This window comes from Phalangium opilio, unplaced genomic scaffold (genome assembly GCF_054372755.1).
Source record: "Phalangium opilio isolate 3A_F unplaced genomic scaffold, DU_Popi_V2 ptg000089l_1, whole genome shotgun sequence".
Taxonomy (NCBI): Eukaryota; Metazoa; Arthropoda; class Arachnida; order Opiliones; family Phalangiidae; genus Phalangium; species Phalangium opilio.
The window spans coordinates 2166849-2181994 of record NW_028324194.1 but is presented as its reverse complement, the minus strand read 5'-3'; the positions used below and the strand labels follow the sequence as shown (position 1 = coordinate 2181994).

The following is a 15146-nucleotide window of genomic DNA, read 5'->3' as shown; positions in this document are numbered from 1 at the left end:
AATTATTTTGCCTGAATTTGTGATTAAAACAATCCGATTAAAACGACTGAGGCGAGATTCGAACTCGCGCGGGCAGAGCCCAATGTATTAGCAGTCCATCGCCTTAACCACTCGGCCACCCCGTCCTTGATTTAAAACTGGTTTAATTATTTTGCCTGAATTTGTGATTAAAACAATCCTGTTAAAACGACGGAGTCGAGATTCGAACTCGCGTGTTTAGAGTCCAAAGTATCAGCATTCCATCGCCTTAACCACTCGGCCATCCCTTCCGTGATTTAAAGGAGTTAAATCATTTTGAGTGCATTTGTGTTCAAAACAAAACGGATAAAACGACGGAGGCGAGATTCGAACTCGCGCGGGCAGAGCCCAATGGATTAGCAGTCCATCGCCTTAACCACCCTTCCTCGATTTAAAACTGGTTCAATTATTTTGCCTGAATTTGTGATTAAAACAATCCGATTAAAACGACTGAGGCGAGATTCGAACTCGCGCGGGCAGAGCCCAATGTATTAGCAGTCCATCGCCTTAACCACTCGGCCACCCCGTCCTTGATTTAAAACTGGTTTTATTATTTTGCCTGAATTTGTGATTAAAACAATCCGGTTAAAACGACGGAGTCGAGATTCGAACTCGCGTGTTTAGAGTCCAATGTATCAGCATTCCATCGCCTTAACCACTCGGCCATCCCTTCCGGGATTTAAAGGAGTTAAATCATTTTGAGTGCATTTGTGTTCAAAACAAAACGGATAAAACGACGGAGGCGAGATTCGAACTCGCGCGGGCAGAGCCCAATGGATTAGCAGTCCATCGCCTTAACCACCCTGTCCTCGATTAAAAACTGGTTCAATTATTTTGCCTGAATTTGTGATTAAAACAATCCGATTAAAACGACTGAGGCGAGATTCGAACTCGCGCGGGCAGAGCCCAATGGATTAGCAGTCCAACGCCTTAACCATCCTGTCCTCGATTTAAAACTGGTTTAATTATTTAGCCTGAATTTGTGATTAAAACAATCCGGTTAAAACGAGGGAGGCGAGATTCGAACTCGCGTGTTCAGGGCCCAATGTATCAGCAATCCATCGCCTTAACCACTCGGAAATCCCTTCCGCGATTTAAACGAGTTTAATCATTTTGGCTGCATTTGTGTTCAAAACAAAACAGATAAAACGACTGAGGCGAGATTCGAACTCCCGCGGGCAGAGCCCAATGGATTAGCAGTCCATCGCCTTAACCACTCGGCCACCCCGTCCTTGATTTAATACTGGTTTAATTATTTTGCCTGAATTTGTGATTAAAACAATCCGGTTAAAACGACGGAGGCGAGATTCGAACTCGCGTGTTTAGAGCCCAATGTATCAGCATTCCATCGCCTTAACCACTCGGCCACCCCTTCCGGGATTTAAAGGAGTTAAATCATTTTGACTGCATTTGTGTTCAAAACAAAACGGATAAAACGACGGAGGCGAGATTCGAACTCGCGCGGGCAAAGCCCAATGTATCAGCATTCCATCGCCTTAACCACTCGGCCATCCCTTCCGGGATTTAAAGGAGTTAAATCATTTTAAGTGCATTTGTGTTCAAAACAAAACGGATAAAACGACGGAGGCGAGATTCGAACTCGCGCGGGCAGAGCCCAATGGATTAGCAGTCCATCGCCTTAACCACCCTTCCTCGATTTAAAACTGGTTCAATTATTTTGCCTGAATTTGTGATTAAAACAATCCGATTAAAACGACTGAGGCGAGATTCGAACTCGCGCGGGCAGAGCCCAATGTATTAGCAGTCCATCGCCTTAACCACTCGGCCACCCCGTCCTTGATTTAAAACTGGTTTTATTATTTTGCCTGAATTTGTGATTAAAACAATCCGGTTAAAACGACGGAGTCGAGATTCGAACTCGCGTGTTTAGAGTCCAATGTATCAGCATTCCATCGCCTTAACCACTCGGCCATCCCTTCCGGGATTTAAAGGAGTTAAATCATTTTGAGTGCATTTGTGTTCAAAACAAAACGGATAAAACGACGGAGGCGAGATTCGAACTCGCGCGGGCAAAGCCCAATGTATCAGCATTCCATCGCCTTAACCACTCGGCCATCCCTTCCGGGATTTAAAGGAGTTAAATCATTTTAAGTGCATTTGTGTTCAAAACAAAACGGATAAAACGACGGAGGCGAGATTCGAACTCGCGCGGGCAGAGCCCAATGGATTAGCAGTCCATCGCCTTAACCACCCTTCCTCGATTTAAAACTGGTTCAATTATTTTGCCTGAATTTGTGATTAAAACAATCCGATTAAAACGACTGAGGCGAGATTCGAACTCGCGCGGGCAGAGCCCAATGTATTAGCAGTCCATCGCCTTAACCACTCGGCCACCCCGTCCTTGATTTAAAACTGGTTTTATTATTTTGCCTGAATTTGTGATTAAAACAATCCGGTTAAAACGACGGAGTCGAGATTCGAACTCGCGTGTTTAGAGTCCAATGTATCAGCATTCCATCGCCTTAACCACTCGGCCATCCCTTCCGGGATTTAAAGGAGTTAAATCATTTTGAGTGCATTTGTGTTCAAAACAAAACGGATAAAACGACGGAGGCGAGATTCGAACTCGCGCGGGCAGAGCCCAATGGATTAGCAGTCCATCGCCTTAACCACCCTGTCCTCGATTAAAAACTGGTTCAATTATTTTGCCTGAATTTGTGATTAAAACAATCCGATTAAAACGACTGAGGCGAGATTCGAACTCGCGCGGGCAGAGCCCAATGGATTAGCAGTCCAACGCCTTAACCATCCTGTCCTCGATTTAAAACTGGTTTAATTATTTAGCCTGAATTTGTGATTAAAACAATCCGGTTAAAACGAGGGAGGCGAGATTCGAACTCGCGTGTTCAGGGCCCAATGTATTAGCAATCCATCGCCTTAACAACTCGGCCATCCCTTCCGATATTAAAACGAGTTAAATCATTTTGACTGCATTTGTGTTCAAAACAAAACGGATAAAACGACGGAGGCGAGATTCGAACTCGCGCGGGCAGAGCCCAATGGATTAGCAGTCCATCGCCTTAACCACTCGGCCACCCCGTCCTCGATTTAAAACTGGTTTAATTATTTTGCCTGAATTTGTGATTAAAACAATCCGGTTAAAACGACGTAGGCTAGATTCGAACTCGCGTGTTAAGAGCCCAATGTATCAGCAATCCATCGCCTTAACCACTCGGAAATCCCTTCCGCGATTTAAACGAGTTTAATCATTTTGGCTGCATTTGTGTTCAAAACAAAACAGATAAAACGACTGAGGCGAGATTCGAACTCCCGCGGGCAGAGCCCAATGGATTAGCAGTCCATCGCCTTAACCACTCGGCCACCCCGTCCTTGATTTAAAACTGGTTTAATTATTTTGCCTGAATTTGTGATTAAAACAATCCGGTTAAAACGACGGAGGCGAGATTCGAACTCGCGTGTTTAGAGCCCAATGTATCAGCATTCCATCGCCTTAACCACTCGGCCACCCCTTCCGGGATTTAAAGGAGTTAAATCATTTTGACTGCATTTGTGTTCAAAACAAAACGGATAAAACGACGGAGGCGAGATTCGAACTCGCGCGGGCAGAGCCCAATGTATCAGCATTCCATCGCCTTAACCACTCGGCCATCCCTTCCGGGATTTAAAGGAGTTAAATCATTTTAAGTGCATTTGTGTTCAAAACAAAACGGATAAAACGACGGAGGCGAGATTCGAACTCGCGCGGGCAGAGCCCAATGGATTAGCAGTCCATCGCCTTAACCACCCTGTCCTCGATTTAAAACTGCTTCAATTATTTTGCCTGAATTTGTGATTAAAACAATCCGATTAAAACGACTGAGGCGAGATTCGAACTCGCGCGGGCAGAGCCCAAGGGATTAGCAGTCCATCGCCTTAACCACTCGGCCACCCCGTCCTCGATTTAAAACTGGTTTAATTATTTTGCCTGAATTTGTGATTAAAACAATCCGGTTAAAACGACGTAGGCGCGATTCGAACTCGCGTGTTAAGAGCCCAATGTATCGGCAATCCATTGCCTTAACCACTCGGAAATCCCTTCCGCGATTTAAACGAGTTTAATCATTTTGGCTGCATTTGTGTTCAAAACAAAACAGATAAAACGACGGAGGCGATATTCGAACTCGCGCGGGCAGAGCCCAATGGATTAGCTGTCCATCGCCTTTACCACTCGGCCACCCCGTCCTTGATTTAAAACTGGTTTAATTATTTTGCCTGAATTTGTGATTAAAACAATCCGGTTAAAACGACGTAGGCGAGATTCGAACTCGCGTGTTAAGAGCCCAATGTATCAGCAATCCATCGCCTTAACCACTCGGAAATCCCTTCCGCGATTTAAACGAGTTTAATCATTTTGGCTGCATTTGTGTTCAAAACAAAACAGATAAAACGACGGAGGCGAGATTCGAACTCGCGCGGGCAGAGCCCAATGGATTAGCAGTCCATCGCCTTAACCACTCGGCCACCCCGTCCTTGATTTAAAACTGGTTTAATTATTTTGCCTGAATTTGTGATTAAAACAATCCGGTTAAAACGACGGAGGCGAGATTCGAACTCGCGTGTTTAGAGCCCAATGTATCAGCATTCCATCGCCTTAACCACTCGGCCACCCCTTCCGGGATTTAAAGGAGTTAAATCATTTTGACTGCATTTGTGTTCAAAACAAAACGGATAAAACGACGGAGGCGAGATTCGAACTCGCGCGGGCAGAGCCCAATGTATCAGCATTCCATCGCCTTAACCACTCGGCCATCCCTTCCGGGATTTAAAGGAGTTAAATCATTTTGAGTGCATTTGTGTTCAAAACAAAACGGATAAAACGACGGAGGCGAGATTCGAACTCGCGCGGGCAGAGCCCAATGGATTAGCAGTCCATCGCCTTAACCACCCTGTCCTCGATTTAAAACTGCTTCAATTATTTTGCCTGAATTTGTGATTAAAACAATCCGATTAAAACGACTGAGGCGAGATTCGAACTCGCGCGGGCAGAGCCCAAGGGATTAGCAGTCCATCGCCTTTACCACTCGGCCACCCCGTCCTTGATTTAAAACTGGTTTAATTATTTTGCCTGAATTTGTGATTAAAACAATCCGGTTAAAACGACGTAGGCGAGATTCGAACTCGCGTGTTAAGAGCCCATGTATCAGCAATCCATCGCCTTAACCACTCGGAAATCCCTTCCGCGATTTAAACGAGTTTAATCATTTTGGCTGCATTTGTGTTCAAAACAAAACAGATAAAACGACGGAGGCGAGATTCGAACTCGCGCGGGCAGAGCCCAATGGATTAGCAGTCCATCGCCTTAACCACTCGGCCACCCCGTCCTTGATTTAAAACTGGTTTAATTATTTTGCCTGAATTTGTGATTAAAACAATCCGGTTAAAACGACGGAGTCGAGATTCGAACTCGCGTGTTTAGAGTCCAATGTATCAGCATTCCATCGCCTTAACCACTCGGAAATCCCTTCCGCGATTTAAACGAGTTTAATCATTTTGGCTGCATTTGTGTTCAAAACAAAACAGATAAAACGACGTAGGCGAGATTCGAACTCGCGTGTTAAGAGCCCAATGTATCAGCAATCCATCGCCTTAACCACTCGGAAATCCCTTCCGCGATTTAAACGAGTTTAATCATTTTGGCTGCATTTGTGTTCAAAACAAAACAGATAAAACGACGGAGGCGAGATTCGAACTCGCGCGGGCAGAGCCCAATGGATTAGCAGTCCATCGCCTTAACCACTCGGCCACCCCGTCCTCGATTTAAAACTGGTTTAATTATTTTGCCTGAATTTGTGATTAAAACAATCCGGTTAAAACGACGTAGGCTAGATTCGAACTCGCGTGTTAAGAGCCCAATGTATCAGCAATCCATCGCCTTAACCACTCGGAAATCCCTTCCGCGATTTAAACGAGTTTAATCATTTTGGCTGCATTTGTGTTCAAAACAAAACAGATAAAACGACTGAGGCGAGATTCGAACTCCCGCGGGCAGAGCCCAATGGATTAGCAGTCCATCGCCTTAACCACTCGGCCACCCCGTCCTTGATTTAAAACTGGTTTAATTATTTTGCCTGAATTTGTGATTAAAACAATCCGGTTAAAACGACGGAGGCGAGATTCGAACTCGCGTGTTTAGAGCCCAATGTATCAGCATTCCATCGCCTTAACCACTCGGCCACCCCTTCCGGGATTTAAAGGAGTTAAATCATTTTGACTGCATTTGTGTTCAAAACAAAACGGATAAAACGACGGAGGCGAGATTCGAACTCGCGCGGGCAGAGCCCAATGTATCAGCATTCCATCGCCTTAACCACTCGGCCATCCCTTCCGGGATTTAAAGGAGTTAAATCATTTTAAGTGCATTTGTGTTCAAAACAAAACGGATAAAACGACGGAGGCGAGATTCGAACTCGCGCGGGCAGAGCCCAATGGATTAGCAGTCCATCGCCTTAACCACCCTGTCCTCGATTTAAAACTGCTTCAATTATTTTGCCTGAATTTGTGATTAAAACAATCCGATTAAAACGACTGAGGCGAGATTCGAACTCGCGCGGGCAGAGCCCAAGGGATTAGCAGTCCATCGCCTTAACCACTCGGCCACCCCGTCCTCGATTTAAAACTGGTTTAATTATTTTGCCTGAATTTGTGATTAAAACAATCCGGTTAAAACGACGTAGGCGCGATTCGAACTCGCGTGTTAAGAGCCCAATGTATCGGCAATCCATTGCCTTAACCACTCGGAAATCCCTTCCGCGATTTAAACGAGTTTAATCATTTTGGCTGCATTTGTGTTCAAAACAAAACAGATAAAACGACGGAGGCGATATTCGAACTCGCGCGGGCAGAGCCCAATGGATTAGCTGTCCATCGCCTTTACCACTCGGCCACCCCGTCCTTGATTTAAAACTGGTTTAATTATTTTGCCTGAATTTGTGATTAAAACAATCCGGTTAAAACGACGTAGGCGAGATTCGAACTCGCGTGTTAAGAGCCCAATGTATCAGCAATCCATCGCCTTAACCACTCGGAAATCCCTTCCGCGATTTAAACGAGTTTAATCATTTTGGCTGCATTTGTGTTCAAAACAAAACAGATAAAACGACGGAGGCGAGATTCGAACTCGCGCGGGCAGAGCCCAATGGATTAGCAGTCCATCGCCTTAACCACTCGGCCACCCCGTCCTTGATTTAAAACTGGTTTAATTATTTTGCCTGAATTTGTGATTAAAACAATCCGGTTAAAACGACGGAGGCGAGATTCGAACTCGCGTGTTTAGAGCCCAATGTATCAGCATTCCATCGCCTTAACCACTCGGCCACCCCTTCCGGGATTTAAAGGAGTTAAATCATTTTGACTGCATTTGTGTTCAAAACAAAACGGATAAAACGACGGAGGCGAGATTCGAACTCGCGCGGGCAGAGCCCAATGTATCAGCATTCCATCGCCTTAACCACTCGGCCATCCCTTCCGGGATTTAAAGGAGTTAAATCATTTTGAGTGCATTTGTGTTCAAAACAAAACGGATAAAACGACGGAGGCGAGATTCGAACTCGCGCGGGCAGAGCCCAATGGATTAGCAGTCCATCGCCTTAACCACCCTGTCCTCGATTTAAAACTGCTTCAATTATTTTGCCTGAATTTGTGATTAAAACAATCCGATTAAAACGACTGAGGCGAGATTCGAACTCGCGCGGGCAGAGCCCAAGGGATTAGCAGTCCATCGCCTTTACCACTCGGCCACCCCGTCCTTGATTTAAAACTGGTTTAATTATTTTGCCTGAATTTGTGATTAAAACAATCCGGTTAAAACGACGTAGGCGAGATTCGAACTCGCGTGTTAAGAGCCCATGTATCAGCAATCCATCGCCTTAACCACTCGGAAATCCCTTCCGCGATTTAAACGAGTTTAATCATTTTGGCTGCATTTGTGTTCAAAACAAAACAGATAAAACGACGGAGGCGAGATTCGAACTCGCGCGGGCAGAGCCCAATGGATTAGCAGTCCATCGCCTTAACCACTCGGCCACCCCGTCCTTGATTTAAAACTGGTTTAATTATTTTGCCTGAATTTGTGATTAAAACAATCCGGTTAAAACGACGGAGTCGAGATTCGAACTCGCGTGTTTAGAGTCCAATGTATCAGCATTCCATCGCCTTAACCACTCGGAAATCCCTTCCGCGATTTAAACGAGTTTAATCATTTTGGCTGCATTTGTGTTCAAAACAAAACAGATAAAACGACGTAGGCGAGATTCGAACTCGCGTGTTAAGAGCCCAATGTATCAGCAATCCATCGCCTTAACCACTCGGAAATCCCTTCCGCGATTTAAACGAGTTTAATCATTTTGGCTGCATTTGTGTTCAAAACAAAACAGATAAAACGACGGAGGCGAGATTCGAACTCGCGCGGGCAGAGCCCAATGGATTAGCAGTCCATCGCCTTAACCACTCGGCCACCCCGTCCTTGATTTAAAACTGGTTTAATTATTTTGCCTGAATTTGTGATTAAAACAATCCGGTTAAAACGACGGAGGCGAGATTCGAACTCGCGTGTTTAGAGCCCAATGTATCAGCATTCCATCGCCTTAACCACTCGGCCACCCCTTCCGGGATTTAAAGGAGTTAAATCATTTTGACTGCATTTGTGTTCAAAACAAAACGGATAAAACGACGGAGGCGAGATTCGAACTCGCGCGGGCAGAGCCCAATGTATCAGCATTCCATCGCCTTAACCACTCGGCCATCCCTTCCGGGATTTAAAGGAGTTAAATCATTTTGAGTGCATTTGTGTTCAAAACAAAACGGATAAAACGACGGAGGCGAGATTCGAACTCGCGCGGGCAGAGCCCAATGGATTAGCAGTCCATCGCCTTAACCACCCTGTCCTCGATTTAAAACTGCTTCAATTATTTTGCCTGAATTTGTGATTAAAACAATCCGATTAAAACGACTGAGGCGAGATTCGAACTCGCGCGGGCAGAGCCCAAGGGATTAGCAGTCCATCGCCTTAACCACTCGGCCACCCCGTTCTCGATTTAAAACTGGTTTAATTATTTTGCCTGAATTTGTGATTAAAACAATCCGGTTAAAACGACGTAGGCGCGATTCGAACTCGCGTGTTAAGAGCCCAATGTATCGGCAATCCATTGCCTTAACCACTCGGAAATCCCTTCCGCGATTTAAACGAGTTTAATCATTTTGGCTGCATTTGTGTTCAAAACAAAACAGATAAAACGACGGAGGCGATATTCGAACTCGCGCGGGCAGAGCCCAATGGATTAGCTGTCCATCGCCTTTACCACTCGGCCACCCCGTCCTTGATTTAAAACTGGTTTAATTATTTTGCCTGAATTTGTGATTAAAACAATCCGGTTAAAACGACGTAGGCGAGATTCGAACTCGCGTGTTAAGAGCCCAATGTATCAGCAATCCATCGCCTTAACCACTCGGAAATCCCTTCCGCGATTTAAACGAGTTTAATCATTTTGGCTGCATTTGTGTTCAAAACAAAACAGATAAAACGACGGAGGCGAGATTCGAACTCGCGCGGGCAGAGCCCAATGGATTAGCAGTCCATCGCCTTAACCACTCGGCCACCCCGTCCTTGATTTAAAACTGGTTTAATTATTTTGCCTGAATTTGTGATTAAAACAATCCGGTTAAAACGACGGAGGCGAGATTCGAACTCGCGTGTTTAGAGCCCAATGTATCAGCATTCCATCGCCTTAACCACTCGGCCACCCCTTCCGGGATTTAAAGGAGTTAAATCATTTTGACTGCATTTGTGTTCAAAACAAAACGGATAAAACGACGGAGGCGAGATTCGAACTCGCGCGGGCAGAGCCCAATGTATCAGCATTCCATCGCCTTAACCACTCGGCCATCCCTTCCGGGATTTAAAGGAGTTAAATCATTTTGAGTGCATTTGTGTTCAAAACAAAACGGATAAAACGACGGAGGCGAGATTCGAACTCGCGCGGGCAGAGCCCAATGGATTAGCAGTCCATCGCCTTAACCACCCTGTCCTCGATTTAAAACTGCTTCAATTATTTTGCCTGAATTTTTGATTAAAACAATCCGATTAAAACGACTGAGGCGAGATTCGAACTCGCGCGGGCAGAGCCCAAGGGATTAGCAGTCCATCGCCTTAACCACTCGGCCACCCCGTCCTCGATTTAAAACTGGTTTAATTATTTTGCCTGAATTTGTGATTAAAACAATCCGGTTAAAACGACGTAGGCGCGATTCGAACTCGCGTGTTAAGAGCCCAATGTATCGGCAATCCATTGCCTTAACCACTCGGAAATCCCTTCCGCGATTTAAACGAGTTTAATCATTTTGGCTGCATTTGTGTTCAAAACAAAACAGATAAAACGACGGAGGCGATATTCGAACTCGCGCGGGCAGAGCCCAATGGATTAGCTGTCCATCGCCTTTACCACTCGGCCACCCCGTCCTTGATTTAAAACTGGTTTAATTATTTTGCCTGAATTTGTGATTAAAACAATCCGGTTAAAACGACGTAGGCGAGATTCGAACTCGCGTGTTAAGAGCCCAATGTATCAGCAATCCATCGCCTTAACCACTCGGAAATCCCTTCCGCGATTTAAACGAGTTTAATCATTTTGGCTGCATTTGTGTTCAAAACAAAACAGATAAAACGACGGAGGCGAGATTCGAACTCGCGCGGGCAGAGCCCAATGGATTAGCAGTCCATCGCCTTAACCACTCGGCCACCCCGTCCTTGATTTAAAACTGGTTTAATTATTTTGCCTGAATTTGTGATTAAAACAATCCGGTTAAAACGACGGAGTCGAGATTCGAACTCGCGTGTTTAGAGTCCAATGTATCAGCATTCCATCGCCTTAACCACTCGGAAATCCCTTCCGCGATTTAAACGAGTTTAATCATTTTGGCTGCATTTGTGTTCAAAACAAAACAGATAAAACGACGTAGGCGAGATTCGAACTCGCGTGTTAAGAGCCCAATGTATCAGCAATCCATCGCCTTAACCACTCGGAAATCCCTTCCGCGATTTAAACGAGTTTAATCATTTTGGCTGCATTTGTGTTCAAAACAAAACAGATAAAACGACGGAGGCGAGATTCGAACTCGCGCGGGCAGAGCCCAATGTATTAGCAGTCCATCGCCTTAACCACTCGGCCACCCCGTCCTTGATTTAAAACTGGTTTTATTATTTTGCCTGAATTTGTGATTAAAACAATCCGGTTAAAACGACGGAGTCGAGATTCGAACTCGCGTGTTTAGAGTCCAATGTATCAGCATTCCATCGCCTTAACCACTCGGCCATCCCTTCCGGGATTTAAAGGAGTTAAATCATTTTGAGTGCATTTGTGTTCAAAACAAAACGGATAAAACGACGGAGGCGAGATTCGAACTCGCGCGGGCAGAGCCCAATGGATTAGCAGTCCATCGCCTTAACCACCCTGTCCTCGATTAAAAACTGGTTCAATTATTTTGCCTGAATTTGTGATTAAAACAATCCGATTAAAACGACTGAGGCGAGATTCGAACTCGCGCGGGCAGAGCCCAATGGATTAGCAGTCCAACGCCTTAACCATCCTGTCCTCGATTTAAAACTGGTTTAATTATTTAGCCTGAATTTGTGATTAAAACAATCCGGTTAAAACGAGGGAGGCGAGATTCGAACTCGCGTGTTCAGGGCCCAATGTATTAGCAATCCATCGCCTTAACAACTCGGCCATCCCTTCCGATATTAAAACGAGTTAAATCATTTTGACTGCATTTGTGTTCAAAACAAAACGGATAAAACGACGGAGGCGAGATTCGAACTCGCGCGGGCAGAGCCCAATGGATTAGCAGTCCATCGCCTTAACCACTCGGCCACCCCGTCCTCGATTTAAAACTGGTTTAATTATTTTGCCTGAATTTGTGATTAAAACAATCCGGTTAAAACGACGTAGGCGAGATTCGAACTCGCGTGTTAAGAGCCCAATGTATCAGCAATCCATCGCCTTAACCACTCGGAAATCCCTTCCGCGATTTAAACGAGTTTAATCATTTTGGCTGCATTTGTGTTCAAAACAAAACAGATAAAACGACTGAGGCGAGATTCGAACTCCCGCGGGCAGAGCCCAATGGATTAGCAGTCCATCGCCTTAACCACTCGGCCACCCCGTCCTTGATTTAAAACTGGTTTAATTATTTTGCCTGAATTTGTGATTAAAACAATCCGGTTAAAACGACGGAGGCGAGATTCGAACTCGCGTGTTTAGAGCCCAATGTATCAGCATTCCATCGCCTTAACCACTCGGCCACCCCTTCCGGGATTTAAAGGAGTTAAATCATTTTGACTGCATTTGTGTTCAAAACAAAACGGATAAAACGACGGAGGCGAGATTCGAACTCGCGCGGGCAGAGCCCAATGTATCAGCATTCCATCGCCTTAACCACTCGGCCATCCCTTCCGGGATTTAAAGGAGTTAAATCATTTTAAGTGCATTTGTGTTCAAAACAAAACGGATAAAACGACGGAGGCGAGATTCGAACTCGCGCGGGCAGAGCCCAATGGATTAGCAGTCCATCGCCTTAACCACCCTGTCCTCGATTTAAAACTGCTTCAATTATTTTGCCTGAATTTGTGATTAAAACAATCCGATTAAAACGACTGAGGCGAGATTCGAACTCGCGCGGGCAGAGCCCAATGGATTAGCAGTCCATCGCCTTAACCACTCGGCCACCCCGTCCTCGATTTAAAACTGGTTTAATTATTTTGCCTGAATTTGTGATTAAAACAATCCGGTTAAAACGACGTAGGCGAGATTCGAACTCGCGTGTTAAGAGCCCAATGTATCAGCAATCCATCGCCTTAACCACTCGGAAATCCCTTCCGCGATTTAAACGAGTTTAATCATTTTGGCTGCATTTGTGTTCAAAACAAAACAGATAAAACGACTGAGGCGAGATTCGAACTCCCGCGGGCAGAGCCCAATGGATTAGCAGTCCATCGCCTTAACCACTCGGCCACCCCGTCCTTGATTTAAAACTGGTTTAATTATTTTGCCTGAATTTGTGATTAAAACAATCCGGTTAAAACGACGGAGGCGAGATTCGAACTCGCGTGTTTAGAGCCCAATGTATCAGCATTCCATCGCCTTAACCACTCGGCCACCCCTTCCGGGATTTAAAGGAGTTAAATCATTTTGACTGCATTTGTGTTCAAAACAAAACGGATAAAACGACGGAGGCGAGATTCGAACTCGCGCGGGCAGAGCCCAATGTATCAGCATTCCATCGCCTTAACCACTCGGCCATCCCTTCCGGGATTTAAAGGAGTTAAATCATTTTAAGTGCATTTGTGTTCAAAACAAAACGGATAAAACGACGGAGGCGAGATTCGAACTCGCGCGGGCAGAGCCCAATGGATTAGCAGTCCATCGCCTTAACCACCCTGTCCTCGATTTAAAACTGCTTCAATTATTTTGCCTGAATTTGTGATTAAAACAATCCGATTAAAACGACTGAGGCGAGATTCGAACTCGCGCGGGCAGAGCCCAATGTATCAGCATTCCATCGCCTTAACCACTCGGCCATCCCTTCCGGGATTTAAAGGAGTTAAATCATTTTGAGTGCATTTGTGTTCAAAACAAAACGGATAAAACGACGGAGGCGAGATTCGAACTCGCGCGGGCAGAGCCCAATGGATTAGCAGTCCATCGCCTTAACCACCCTGTCCTCGATTAAAAACTGGTTCAATTATTTTGCCTGAATTTGTGATTAAAACAATCCGATTAAAACGACTGAGGCGAGATTCGAACTCGCGCGGGCAGAGCCCAATGGATTAGCAGTCCAACGCCTTAACCATCCTGTCCTCGATTTAAAACTGGTTTAATTATTTAGCCTGAATTTGTGATTAAAACAATCCGGTTAAAACGAGGGAGGCGAGATTCGAACTCGCGTGTTCAGGGCCCAATGTATTAGCAATCCATCGCCTTAACAACTCGGCCATCCCTTCCGATATTAAAACGAGTTAAATCATTTTGACTGCATTTGTGTTCAAAACAAAACGGATAAAACGACGGAGGCGAGATTCGAACTCGCGCGGGCAGAGCCCAATGGATTAGCAGTCCATCGCCTTAACCACTCGGCCACCCCGTCCTCGATTTAAAACTGGTTTAATTATTTTGCCTGAATTTGTGATTAAAACAATCCGGTTAAAACGACGTAGGCGAGATTCGAACTCGCGTGTTAAGAGCCCAATGTGTCAGCAATCCATCGCCTTAACCACTCGGAAATCCCTTCCGCGATTTAAACGAGTTTAATCATTTTGGCTGCATTTGTGTTCAAAACAAAACAGATAAAACGACTGAGGCGAGATTCGAACTCCCGCGGGCAGAGCCCAATGGATTAGCAGTCCATCGCCTTAACCACTCGGCCACCCCGTCCTTGATTTAAAACTGGTTTAATTATTTTGCCTGAATTTGTGATTAAAACAATCCGGTTAAAACGACGGAGGCGAGATTCGAACTCGCGTGTTTAGAGCCCAATGTATCAGCATTCCATCGCCTTAACCACTCGGCCACCCCTTCCGGGATTTAAAGGAGTTAAATCATTTTGACTGCATTTGTGTTCAAAACAAAACGGATAAAACGACGGAGGCGAGATTCGAACTCGCGCGGGCAGAGCCCAATGTATCAGCATTCCATCGCCTTAACCACTCGGCCATCCCTTCCGGGATTTAAAGGAGTTAAATCATTTTAAGTGCATTTGTGTTCAAAACAAAACGGATAAAACGACGGAGGCGAGATTCGAACTCGCGCGGGCAGAGCCCAATGGATTAGCAGTCCATCGCCTTAACCACCCTGTCCTCGATTTAAAACTGCTTCAATTATTTTGCCTGAATTTGTGATTAAAACAATCCGATTAAAACGACTGAGGCGAGATTCGAACTCGCGCGGGCAGAGCCCAATGGATTAGCAGTCCATCGCCTTAACCACTCGGCCACCCCGTCCTCGATTTAAAACTGGTTTAATTATTTTGCCTGAATTTGTGATTAAAACAATCCGGTTAAAACGACGTAGGCGAGATTCGAACTCGCGTGTTAAGAGCCCAATGTATCAGCAATCCAT

General features: G+C 45.3%; 34 non-coding genes across 34 annotated transcripts; all 34 read right to left on the bottom strand.

The window, feature by feature from the left end:
* Positions 1-43: 43 nt before the first annotated feature.
* On the bottom strand, positions 44-125 carry TRNAS-GCU (transfer RNA serine (anticodon GCU)). Its single transcript has one exon. It is a non-coding gene; the product is annotated as a tRNA-Ser (tRNA).
* Positions 126-465: 340 nt separating this feature from the next.
* On the bottom strand, positions 466-547 carry TRNAS-GCU (transfer RNA serine (anticodon GCU)). The gene has a single exon. It is a non-coding gene; the product is annotated as a tRNA-Ser (tRNA).
* Positions 548-1167: 620 nt separating this feature from the next.
* On the bottom strand, positions 1168-1249 carry TRNAS-GCU (transfer RNA serine (anticodon GCU)). Its single transcript has one exon. It is a non-coding gene; the product is annotated as a tRNA-Ser (tRNA).
* Positions 1250-1732: 483 nt separating this feature from the next.
* TRNAS-GCU (transfer RNA serine (anticodon GCU)) lies at positions 1733-1814 on the bottom strand. The gene has a single exon. It is a non-coding gene; the product is annotated as a tRNA-Ser (tRNA).
* Positions 1815-2297: 483 nt separating this feature from the next.
* On the bottom strand, positions 2298-2379 carry TRNAS-GCU (transfer RNA serine (anticodon GCU)). Its single transcript has one exon. It is a non-coding gene; the product is annotated as a tRNA-Ser (tRNA).
* A 620-nt stretch (positions 2380-2999) lies between these two features.
* Positions 3000-3081, bottom strand: TRNAS-GCU (transfer RNA serine (anticodon GCU)). The gene has a single exon. It is a non-coding gene; the product is annotated as a tRNA-Ser (tRNA).
* A 205-nt stretch (positions 3082-3286) lies between these two features.
* TRNAS-GCU (transfer RNA serine (anticodon GCU)) lies at positions 3287-3368 on the bottom strand. The gene has a single exon. It is a non-coding gene; the product is annotated as a tRNA-Ser (tRNA).
* Positions 3369-3852: 484 nt separating this feature from the next.
* On the bottom strand, positions 3853-3934 carry TRNAS-GCU (transfer RNA serine (anticodon GCU)). Its single transcript has one exon. It is a non-coding gene; the product is annotated as a tRNA-Ser (tRNA).
* A 205-nt stretch (positions 3935-4139) lies between these two features.
* Positions 4140-4221, bottom strand: TRNAS-GCU (transfer RNA serine (anticodon GCU)). Its single transcript has one exon. It is a non-coding gene; the product is annotated as a tRNA-Ser (tRNA).
* Positions 4222-4426: 205 nt separating this feature from the next.
* Positions 4427-4508, bottom strand: TRNAS-GCU (transfer RNA serine (anticodon GCU)). The gene has a single exon. It is a non-coding gene; the product is annotated as a tRNA-Ser (tRNA).
* Positions 4509-4992: 484 nt separating this feature from the next.
* On the bottom strand, positions 4993-5074 carry TRNAS-GCU (transfer RNA serine (anticodon GCU)). Its single transcript has one exon. It is a non-coding gene; the product is annotated as a tRNA-Ser (tRNA).
* A 204-nt stretch (positions 5075-5278) lies between these two features.
* On the bottom strand, positions 5279-5360 carry TRNAS-GCU (transfer RNA serine (anticodon GCU)). The gene has a single exon. It is a non-coding gene; the product is annotated as a tRNA-Ser (tRNA).
* A 348-nt stretch (positions 5361-5708) lies between these two features.
* On the bottom strand, positions 5709-5790 carry TRNAS-GCU (transfer RNA serine (anticodon GCU)). The gene has a single exon. It is a non-coding gene; the product is annotated as a tRNA-Ser (tRNA).
* Positions 5791-5995: 205 nt separating this feature from the next.
* TRNAS-GCU (transfer RNA serine (anticodon GCU)) lies at positions 5996-6077 on the bottom strand. The gene has a single exon. It is a non-coding gene; the product is annotated as a tRNA-Ser (tRNA).
* Positions 6078-6561: 484 nt separating this feature from the next.
* Positions 6562-6643, bottom strand: TRNAS-GCU (transfer RNA serine (anticodon GCU)). Its single transcript has one exon. It is a non-coding gene; the product is annotated as a tRNA-Ser (tRNA).
* Positions 6644-6848: 205 nt separating this feature from the next.
* On the bottom strand, positions 6849-6930 carry TRNAS-GCU (transfer RNA serine (anticodon GCU)). The gene has a single exon. It is a non-coding gene; the product is annotated as a tRNA-Ser (tRNA).
* Positions 6931-7135: 205 nt separating this feature from the next.
* Positions 7136-7217, bottom strand: TRNAS-GCU (transfer RNA serine (anticodon GCU)). Its single transcript has one exon. It is a non-coding gene; the product is annotated as a tRNA-Ser (tRNA).
* A 484-nt stretch (positions 7218-7701) lies between these two features.
* TRNAS-GCU (transfer RNA serine (anticodon GCU)) lies at positions 7702-7783 on the bottom strand. The gene has a single exon. It is a non-coding gene; the product is annotated as a tRNA-Ser (tRNA).
* A 204-nt stretch (positions 7784-7987) lies between these two features.
* Positions 7988-8069, bottom strand: TRNAS-GCU (transfer RNA serine (anticodon GCU)). The gene has a single exon. It is a non-coding gene; the product is annotated as a tRNA-Ser (tRNA).
* A 348-nt stretch (positions 8070-8417) lies between these two features.
* Positions 8418-8499, bottom strand: TRNAS-GCU (transfer RNA serine (anticodon GCU)). The gene has a single exon. It is a non-coding gene; the product is annotated as a tRNA-Ser (tRNA).
* Positions 8500-8983: 484 nt separating this feature from the next.
* Positions 8984-9065, bottom strand: TRNAS-GCU (transfer RNA serine (anticodon GCU)). The gene has a single exon. It is a non-coding gene; the product is annotated as a tRNA-Ser (tRNA).
* Positions 9066-9270: 205 nt separating this feature from the next.
* On the bottom strand, positions 9271-9352 carry TRNAS-GCU (transfer RNA serine (anticodon GCU)). Its single transcript has one exon. It is a non-coding gene; the product is annotated as a tRNA-Ser (tRNA).
* A 205-nt stretch (positions 9353-9557) lies between these two features.
* Positions 9558-9639, bottom strand: TRNAS-GCU (transfer RNA serine (anticodon GCU)). Its single transcript has one exon. It is a non-coding gene; the product is annotated as a tRNA-Ser (tRNA).
* A 484-nt stretch (positions 9640-10123) lies between these two features.
* Positions 10124-10205, bottom strand: TRNAS-GCU (transfer RNA serine (anticodon GCU)). The gene has a single exon. It is a non-coding gene; the product is annotated as a tRNA-Ser (tRNA).
* Positions 10206-10410: 205 nt separating this feature from the next.
* Positions 10411-10492, bottom strand: TRNAS-GCU (transfer RNA serine (anticodon GCU)). The gene has a single exon. It is a non-coding gene; the product is annotated as a tRNA-Ser (tRNA).
* Positions 10493-10697: 205 nt separating this feature from the next.
* Positions 10698-10779, bottom strand: TRNAS-GCU (transfer RNA serine (anticodon GCU)). Its single transcript has one exon. It is a non-coding gene; the product is annotated as a tRNA-Ser (tRNA).
* A 348-nt stretch (positions 10780-11127) lies between these two features.
* On the bottom strand, positions 11128-11209 carry TRNAS-GCU (transfer RNA serine (anticodon GCU)). Its single transcript has one exon. It is a non-coding gene; the product is annotated as a tRNA-Ser (tRNA).
* Positions 11210-11829: 620 nt separating this feature from the next.
* Positions 11830-11911, bottom strand: TRNAS-GCU (transfer RNA serine (anticodon GCU)). Its single transcript has one exon. It is a non-coding gene; the product is annotated as a tRNA-Ser (tRNA).
* Positions 11912-12116: 205 nt separating this feature from the next.
* Positions 12117-12198, bottom strand: TRNAS-GCU (transfer RNA serine (anticodon GCU)). The gene has a single exon. It is a non-coding gene; the product is annotated as a tRNA-Ser (tRNA).
* Positions 12199-12682: 484 nt separating this feature from the next.
* TRNAS-GCU (transfer RNA serine (anticodon GCU)) lies at positions 12683-12764 on the bottom strand. Its single transcript has one exon. It is a non-coding gene; the product is annotated as a tRNA-Ser (tRNA).
* A 205-nt stretch (positions 12765-12969) lies between these two features.
* TRNAS-GCU (transfer RNA serine (anticodon GCU)) lies at positions 12970-13051 on the bottom strand. Its single transcript has one exon. It is a non-coding gene; the product is annotated as a tRNA-Ser (tRNA).
* Positions 13052-14093: 1042 nt separating this feature from the next.
* TRNAS-GCU (transfer RNA serine (anticodon GCU)) lies at positions 14094-14175 on the bottom strand. The gene has a single exon. It is a non-coding gene; the product is annotated as a tRNA-Ser (tRNA).
* A 205-nt stretch (positions 14176-14380) lies between these two features.
* TRNAS-GCU (transfer RNA serine (anticodon GCU)) lies at positions 14381-14462 on the bottom strand. The gene has a single exon. It is a non-coding gene; the product is annotated as a tRNA-Ser (tRNA).
* Positions 14463-14946: 484 nt separating this feature from the next.
* Positions 14947-15028, bottom strand: TRNAS-GCU (transfer RNA serine (anticodon GCU)). The gene has a single exon. It is a non-coding gene; the product is annotated as a tRNA-Ser (tRNA).
* Positions 15029-15146: the final 118 nt, after the last annotated feature.